Below are 9906 nucleotides of genomic sequence, written 5' to 3'. Positions count from 1 at the left end.
TATTTCTCCTTCACCCAAATCCATATAGCTGATGTTCTGAAAGAGCTGCACAATCTGGACCCCTACAAATCAGCTGGGCTAGACAATCTGGACCCTCTCTGTCTAAAATTATCTGCCGAAATTGTTGTAACCCCTATTACTAGCCTGTTCAACCTCTTTCTTATCGTCTGAGATTCCCATAGATTGGAAATCTGCCATGGTCATCCCCCTCTTCAAAGGGGGAGACACTCTAGACCCAAACTGCTACATACCTATATCTATCCTACCCTGCCTTTCTAAGGTCTTCGAAAGCCAAGTTAACAAACAGATCACAGACCATTTCGAATCCCACCGTACCTTCTCCGCTATGCAATCTGATTTCAGAGCTGGTCATGGGTGCACCTCAGCCACACTCAAGGTCCTAAACAATATCATAACCGCCATCAATAAGAGACATCACTGTGCAGCCGGATTCATATACCTGTCCAAGGCTTTCGACTCTCTCAATCACCACATTCTTATCGGCAGACTCAACAGCCTTGGTTCTCAAATGATTGCCTCGTCTGGTTCACCAACTGCTTCTCTGATAGAGTTCAGTGTGTCAAATCGGAGGGCCTGAGCTCCAGACCTCTGGCTGTCTCTATGTGGGTGCCACAGGGTTCAATTCTCGGGCCGACTCTTCTCTGTATACATCAATGATGTCGCTCTTGCTGCTGGTGATTCTCTGATCCACCTCTACGCAGACAACACCATTCTGTATACCTCTGGCCCTTCTTTGGACACTGTGTTAACTAAGCTCCAGACGAGCTTCAATGCCATACAGCTCTCCTTCCATGGCCTCCAACTGCTCTTAAATGTAAGTCAAACTAAATGCATGCTCTTCAACTGATCGCTGCCCGCACCTGCCCGCCCGTCCAGCATCACTACTATGGACTGTTCTGACTTAGAATATGTGGACAACTGCAAATACCTAGGTGTCTGGTTAGACTGTAAACTCTCCTTCCAGACTCATGCATGATGCATCATGCATGATGATGTATACAGGTAAGATAGTCTAGCGTTAGCAAGCTACATTTTTAGATTTGACACTTCTAATTTTGACAGGAAGTGGTTTCATTTCAAGCTAAAGTGTACTGTTAGCTAGCTAGCTAATGTTAACTGGCTGGTTCCCTAGCTGACATTATTATTTGTATCCCAGAGTCATCTTCATGCAGGGTAATAACAACATGATTTTGCATTGTGTTCATTGTTGTTTAACTAGCTAACATTTGCTGGCTGGCTCTCATTAGCTAATGTTACGTGATGTGTGTGATCTTAAATCTTGTTTACCTAGCTAGCTATATGTTTTAAGCTAAAGTGTACTGTTAGCTAGCTTGCTAACGTTAACCGGCTGGCTCCCTAGCTGATGTTATTATTTGTATCCCGGGGCTGTTTGCGTTTCTGGTTCGAGCCTAATATTAGCAACCTAACATTGAACCTGGTTGGTTAGCTCCCAGCACTGTGGCATTGTTGGCACTGTGTTCATTGTCTTTTAACTAGCTAACGTTAGCTGGCTGGCTCGTTAGCTAACATTACTTGATGTGTGTACAACACCCGTTGCATATGGACGGTGTCAGTTAACATCTGCAAAAAAGCGTAATGAAATTGTTGCCAGCAGAGCGATTTAACCAGTTTTAGAGACTTCAGAGTGTTTTCTATACACACATACTTATCATTTGCATATACTATATTCCAAACATGAGTAGCAGGACTTTGAAATGTTGCGTGATTTTTAACAAAAAGCTGCGAAAATTTGCAGCTTCCCTAAGCATGAGACTTCAATATTCCAAGGTAAGAGGTTTTAGGTTGTAGTTAATATAGTATTTATATGACTATTTCTCTCTATACCATTTGTATTTCATATATCTATGGTATTGCCAGTGTAACAGTATAGCTTCCGTCCCCCTCCTCGCCCCTACCTGGGCTCGAACCAGGAACACATATCGACAACAGCCACACTCGAAGCATCGTTACCCATCATCCACAAAAGCCACGGCCCTTGCAGGGGAATAACTACTCCAAATCTAAAAGCGAGTGACGTTTGAAACAGTATTAGCGCACACAGAAATACGAGCCTTTGGTCATTAATACGATCGAATCCGGAAACTATAATTTTGAAAACAAAACGTTTATTATTTCAGTGAAATACGGAACCGTTCTGTATTTTATCTAACGGGCGGCATCCCTAAATCTAAATATTCTTGTTACATTGCACAACCTTCAATGTATGTCATAATTACGTAAAATTCTGGCAAATTAGTTCGCAATGAGCCAGGCAGCCCACACTATTGCATATACCCTGACTCTGTGTGCAATGAACGCAAGAGAAATGACCCAATTTCACCTGGTTAATATTGCCTGCTAAACTTGATTAGTAGTTATAACTAGTGATTATGATTGATTGTTTTTTATAAGATAAGTACAATGCCAGCTAGCAATTTACCTTGGCTTCTACTGCATTCGCGTAATAGGCAGGCTACTCGTGGAGTGCAATGGTTAGAGCGTTGGACTAGTTAACTGTGCGGTTGCAAGATTGAAACCCCTGCGTTGACAAGTGGAAAATCTGTCATTCTGGCCCTGAACAAGGCAGTTATCCCACCGTTCCTAGGCTGTCATTGAAATTAAGAATGTGTTCTTAACTGACTTGCCTAGTTAAATAAAAGGTATAAAAAAAAAGAATTAAAAAAATAATAATCGGAAATCAGCGCCCAAAAATACCGATTTCCGATTGTTATGAAAACTTGAAATCGGCCCTAATTAATTGGCCATTCCGATTAATCTGTCGACCTCTAGTATGTACTTAGAGTCACTGTGGGAATGATGTCATCGATGCACTTATTGATAAAGCCAGTGACTGATGTGGTTTACTCCTCAATATCATTGGAAGAATCCAGGAACATGTTCCAGTCTGTGCTAGCAAAACAGTCCTGTAAGTTAAGCATCTGCTTCATCTGACCACTTTTTTATAGACCGAGTCACTAGTGCTTCCTGCTTTAATTTTTGCTTGTAAGGAGGATAGAATTATGGTCAGATTTGCCAAATGGAGCGCGAGGGAGACTGTTGTAGGCGTCTCTGTGTGTGGAGTAAAGGTGGTCTAGAGTTTTTTTCCCCTCTGGTTGCACATTTAACATGCTGATAGAAATGAGGAAAAACAGATTTAAGTGTCCCAGCATTAAAGTCCCCGACCACCAGGAGCGTCGCTTCTGGATGAACGTTTTCCTGTTTGCTTATGGCGGTCTACAGCTCATTGAGTGTGGTTTTAATGCCAGCATCGGTCTGTGGTGGTATGTGGACAGCTACAAAAAAAATACAGATGAAAACTCTCTAGGTAGATAGTGTGGTCTACAGCTTATCATGAGATATTCTAACTCAGGCGAGCAAAACCTCAAGACTTCCTTAGATATTGTGTAACAGCTGTTGTTTACAAATAGAAAAAGGCTCCCGCCCCGTGTCTTACCAGAGGCTGCTGATCTATCCTGCCGATAGAGTGTATAACCCGCCAGCTGTATGTTATTAATGTCCTTGTTCAGCCACAACTCAGTGAAACATAAGATACCACAGTTTTTAATGTCCCATTGGTATTTATTTTCCAGTGATTGAACGTTGGCTAACAGTATGGATGGCAAAGGCAGATTAGCCATTCATCACCTGATCCTCACAAAGCACCCTGATCTCTTTCCGCGAAATCTCTGTTTCTCCAGCGAATGACGGGGATGAGGGCCTGTTCGGATGTTTGGAGTATATGCTTCCTGTCTCACTCATTAAATAAAAATGATTTGTCCAATTCGAGGGGAGTAATCGCTGTTCTGATGTCCAGAAGCTCTTTTCAGTCATGAGAGATATTGAGAATTTTCCAGAACATGTCTGGCCATTATACATTTCAGGATAGTCAGCAAAAATAGTGTTCTCTATATGTGCTCTGGGTCATTAGACACCATTAGACATACACCTGTCTGGGGAGTGGAAACGACTGGTTATTCCTGTAACTGTATTATGGCCTAATATGTACTGTTGCTATGGTTACACCTCTTTTCCAGAACATGGCTGTCCCTTTCAGAGGAGTTAGCAGTATGAAGGTTATTTCTGTAAAGTGCCAAGGACTGTTGCTGTGGTCCTACTGTATTAAGGCAAGTACATGTCTGTATTTTTTAACTATTGGTGTGGCTCTACAGTTTCCATGCCCTAATATGAATCCAAACTAAAATTAGTGCAAGACAATAAGATAACGTTGACTAAATTCCAGGGGGGTGAGTCATTAAGAGGAGTTACTATGGGTGTGACGTAAGGAGGAAGAATGTATAAGAAGTATGTGCCAAGACTGGAAAGTAGTTGCTTCATGAACCAGCTCGGCTAATATTACTTTGTAATAAAGTCTTATTGAACTCACTAGCTCCGGTATTTGAGCAATATTGGAACTTCCGGGTTGGAGCGAGCGGTCGCATTCGCACTTCGCTCTGCAGGTTGTATAACTTTTTCATTACATTTCATTATAGTACAACGGTTGATTTGTCTAATCTTAGCAATTCTTCTTAGCTAGCTACATAGCCGCCCTTGTATCAGAGATAATTGCATAACTATCGTATTTCTCGTCGCCCTAACGTAGCCTTCACTGCTATTCGCCCAGGAGCTAGCAAACGCTAGCTAACGCACACAGATTAGCATCACTGTAGTGCTATTCACTCAACTGAACGACTTGATTAGTTTAGTGTTAGCTAGCTACATAGCTGTCTTTGTTTCCAAGATAATTGTGTAGTTTAGTGTGTGTAGTCTTGGAGTGATTATCTTAATTCACTGAGGTTCGCTAGCCAGCTATTTGTCGTCCTTAACGTAGGAGACTCTGCTAGCTAGCCAACAGCTAACAGCTAACAGCTAGCCAACGTCTACTGTTTCGAATTCAACAGCCCGGTCAGGTAGTATCACATTTTCATTTCATTACAGTACAACAGTTTGATTTGTTTGATCGTAGTTAGCTACATAGCTAGCTACATAGCCGTCTTTGTTTCAAAGATAATTGTGTAGTCTAGAGCGATTTCCTAGGTTAGCTAGCCAGCTATTGTCGTTCTTTTAACGCAACGTAACGTAAACAACACTGCTAGCCAGCCAGCTAGCCCCCGAATAGTAGCACTGTAGAAACTATTACACTCAACGGAACGACTTGATTAGTGTAGTGTCAACAACGCAGCTACTGCCAGCTAGCCTACTTCAGCAGTACTGTATCATTTTAATCATTTTAGTCAATAAGATTCTTGCTACGTAAGCTTAACTTTCTGAACATTCGAGACGTGTAGTCCACTTGTCATTCCAATCTCCTTGCATTAGCGTAGCCTTTTCTGTAGCCTGTCAACTATGTGTCTGTCTATCCCTGTTCTCTCCTCTCTGCACAGACCATACAAACGCTCCACACCGCGTGGCCGCGGCCACCTAATCTGGTAGTCCCAGCGCGTACGACCCACGTGGAGTTCCAGGTCTCCGGTAGCCTCTGGAACTGCCGATCTGCGGCCAACAAGGCAGAGTTCATCTCAGCCTATGCCTCCCTCCAGTCCCTTGACTTCTTGGCACTGACGGAAACATGGATCACCACAGATAACACTGCTACTCCTACTGCTCTCTCCTCATCCGCCCACGTGTTCTCGCACACCCCGAGAGCTTCTGGTCAGTGGGGTGGTGGCACCGGGATCCTCATCTCTCCCAAGTGGTCTTTCTCTCTTTCTCCCCTTACCCATCTGTCTATCGCCTCCTTTGAATTCCATGCTGTCACAGTTACCAGCCCTTTCAAGCTTAACATCCTTATCATTTATCGCCCTCCAGGTTCCCTCGGAGAGTTCATCAATGAGCTTGATGCCTTGATAAGCTCCTTTCCTGAGGACGGCTCACCTCTCACAGTTCTGGGCGACTTTAACCTCCCCACGTCTACCTTTGACTCATTCCTCTCTGCCTCCTTCTTTCCACTCCTCTCCTCTTTTGACCTCACCCTCTCACCTTCCCCCCCTACTCACAAGGCAGGCAATACGCTCGACCTCATCTTTACTAGATGCTGTTCTTCCACTAACCTCATTGCAACTCTCCTCCAGGTCTCCGACCACTACCTTGTATCCTTTTCCCTCTCACTCAACACTTCCCACACTGCCCCTACTCGGATGGTATCGCGCCGTCCCAACCTTCGCTCTCTCTCCCCCGCTACTCTCTCCTCTTCCATCCTATCATCTCTTCCCTCTGCTCAAACTTTCTCCAACCTATCTCCTGATCCTGCCTCCTCAACCCTCCTCTCCTCCCTTTCTGCATCCTTTGACTCTCTATGTCCCCTATACTCCAGGCCGGCTCGGTCCTCCCTCCCGCTCCGTGGCTCGACGACTCATTGCGAGCTCACAGAACAGGGCTCCGGGCAGCCGAGCGGAAATGGAGGAAAACTCGCCTCCCTGCGGACCTGGCATCCTTTCACTCCCTCCTCTCTACATTTTCCTCCTCTGTCTCTGCTGCTAAAGCCACTTTCTACCATTCTAAATTCCAAGCATCTGCCTCTAACCCTAGGAAGCTCTTTGCCACCTTCTCCTCCCTCCTGAATCCTCCCCCCTCCTCCTCTCTGCAGATGACTTCGTCAACCATTTTGAAAAGAAGGTCGACGACATCCGATCCTCGTTTGCTAAGTCAAACGACACCGCTGGTTCTGCTCACACTGCCCTACCCTATGCTCTGACCTCTTTCTCCCCTCTCTCTCCAGATGAAATCTCGCGTCTTGTGACGGCCGGCCGCCCAACAACCTGCCCGCTTGACCCTATTGGCTCTTAACCAACCGTGCTATTTTATTTTTTCCCGCATTGTTTGTAACTTATTTTGTACATAATGTTGCTGCTACTGTCTCTGTTGTGGGATTATTCAGTCAATAATATTTACATTTACATTTACATTTAAGTCATTTAGCAGACGCTCTTATCCAGAGCGACTTACAAATTGGTGCATACACCTTATGACATCCAGTGGAACAGCCACTTACAATAGTGCATCTAAATCTTTTTAGGGGGGTGAGAAGGATTACTTACCTTATCCTAGGTATTCCTTGAAGAGGTGGGGTTTCAGGTGTCTCCGGAAGGTGGTGATTGACTCCGCTGTCCTGGCGTCGTGAGGGAGTTTGTTCCACCATTGGGGGCCAGAGCAGTGAACAGTTTTGACTGGGCTGAGCGGGAACTGTACTTCCTCAGTGGTAGGGAGGCGAGCAGGCCAGAGGTGGATGAACGCAGTGCCCTTGTTTGGGTGTAGGGCCTGATCAGAGCCTGGAGGTACTGAGGTGCCGTTCCCCTCACAGCTCCGTAGGCAAGCACCATGGTCTTGTAGCGGATGCAAGCTTCAACTGGAAGCCAGTGGAGAGAGCGGAGGAGCGGGGTGACGTGAGAGAACTTGGGAAGGTTGAACACCAGACGGGCTGCGGCATTCTGGATGAGTTGTAGGGGTTTAATGGCACAGGCAGGGAGCCCAGCCAACAGCGAGTTGCAGTAATCCAGACGGGAGATGACAAGTGCCTGGATTAGGACCTGCGCCGCTTCCTGTGTGAGGCAGGGTCGTACTCTGCGGATGTTGTAGAGCATGAACCTACAGGAACGGGCCACCGCCTTGATGTTAGTTGAGAACGACAGGGTGTTGTCCAGGATCACGCCAAGGTTCTTAGCGCTCTGGGAAGAGGACACAATGTTGTCAACCGTGATGGCGAGATCATGGAACGGGCAGTCCTTCCCCGGGAGGAAGAGCAGCTCTGTCTTGCCGAGGTTCAGCTTGAGGTGGTGATCCGTCATCCACACTGATATGTCTGCCAGACATGCAGAGATGCGATTCCCACCTGGTCATCAGAAGGGGGAAAGGAGAAGATTAATTGTGTGTCGTCTGCATAGCAATGATAGGAGAGACCATGTGAGGTTATGACAGAGCCAAGTGACTTGGTGTATAGCGAGAATAGGAGAGGGCCTAGAACAGAGCCCTGGGGGACACCAGTGGTGAGAGCGCGTGGTGAGGAGACAGATTCTCGCCACGCCACCTGGTAGGAGCGACCTGTCAGGTTGGACGCAATCCAAGCGTGGGCCACGCCGGAGATGCCCAACTCGGAGAGGGTGGAGAGGAGGATCTGATGGTTCACAGTATCGAAGGCAGCCGATAGGTCTAGAAGGATGAGAGCAGAGGAGAGAGAGTTAGCTTTAGCAGTGCGGAGCGCCTCCGTGATACAGAGAAGAGCAGTCTCAGTTGAATGACTTGTCTTGAAACCTGACTGATTTGGATTAAGAAGGTCATTCAGAGAGAGATAGAGGGAGAGCTGGCCAAGGACGGCACGTTCAAGAGTTTTGGAGAGAAAAGAAAGAAGGGATACTGGTCTGTAGTTGTTGACATCGGAGGGATCGAGTGTAGGTTTTTCAGAAGGGGTGCAACTCTCGCTCTCTTGAAGACGGAAGGGACGTAGCCAGCGGTCAGGGATGAGTTGATGAGCGAGGTGAGGTAAGGGAGAAGGTCTCCGGAAATGGTCTGGAGAAGAGAGGAGGGGATAGGGTCAAGCGGGCAGGTTGTTGGGCGGCCGGCCGTCACAAGACGCGAGATTTCATCTGGAGAGAGAGGGAGAAAGAGGTCAGAGCACAGGGTAGGGCAGTGTGAGCAGAACCAGCGGTGCCGTTTGACTTAGCAAACGAGGATCGGATGTTGTCGACCTTCTTTTCAAAATGGTTGACGAAGTCATCTGCAGAGAGGGAGGAGGGGGGGGGAGGAGGATTCAGGAGGGAGGAGAAGGTGGCAAAGAGCTTCCTAGGGTTAGAGGCAGATGCTTGGAATTTAGAGTGGTAGAAAATGGCTTTAGCAGCAGAGACAGAGGAGGAAAATGTAGAGAGGAGGGAGTGAAAGGATGCCAGGTCCGCAGGGAGGCGAGTTTTCCTCCATTTCCGCTCGGCTGCCCGGAGCCCTGTTCTGTGAGCTCGCAATGAGTCGTCGAGCCACGGGGCGGGAGGGGAGGACCGAGCCGGCCTGGAGGATAGGGGACATAGAGAGTCAAAGGATGCAGAAAGGGAGGAGAGGAGGGTTGAGGAGGCAGAATCAGGAGAGATGAGAAGGAAGAGATGATAGGATGGAAGAGGAGAGAGTAGCGGGGGAGAGAGAGCGAAGGTTGGGACGGCGCGATACCATCCGAGTAGGGGCAGTGTGGGAGGTGTTGGATGAGAGCGAGAGGGAAAAGGATACAAGGTAGTGGTCGGAGACTTGGAGGGGAGTTGCAATGAGGTTAGTGGAAGAACAGCATCTAGTAAAGATGAGGTCGAGCGTATTGCCTGCCTTGTGAGTAGGGGGGGAAGGTGAGAGGGTGAGGTCAAAAGAGGAGAGGAGTGGAAAGAAGGAGGCAGAGAGGAATGAGTCAAAGGTAGACGTGGGGAGGTTAAAGTCGCCCAGCACTGTGAGAGGTGAGCCGTCCTCAGGAAAGGAGCTTATCAAGGTATCAAGCTCATTGATGAACTCTCCGAGGGAACCTGGAGGGCGATAAATGATAAGGATGTTAAGCTTGAAAGGGCTGGTAACTGTGACAGCATGGAATTTTATTGTTGCCTTACATGGATGGATCCCTCTGCTTTTTATTGTTGCCTTACATGGATCCCTCTGCTTTTTATTGTTGCCTTACATGGATCCCTCTGCTTTTTATTGTTGCCTTTCATGGATCCCTCTGCTTTTTATTGTTGCCTTACATGGACCCGTCTGCTTTTTATTGTTGCCTTACATGGACCCGTCTGCTTTTTATTGTTGCCTTACATGGACCCGTCTGCTTTTTATTGTTGCCTTACATGGATCCGTCTGCTTTTTATTGTTGCCTTACATGGACCCGTCTGCTTTTTATTGTTGCCTTACATGGATCCCTCTGCTTTTTATTGTTGCCTT

This window comes from Oncorhynchus keta, chromosome 17 (assembly GCF_023373465.1).
Source record: "Oncorhynchus keta strain PuntledgeMale-10-30-2019 chromosome 17, Oket_V2, whole genome shotgun sequence".
Taxonomy (NCBI): domain Eukaryota; kingdom Metazoa; phylum Chordata; class Actinopteri; order Salmoniformes; family Salmonidae; genus Oncorhynchus; species Oncorhynchus keta.
The sequence above is the reverse complement of the archived record's forward strand: the minus strand, read 5'-3'. Positions refer to the sequence as shown.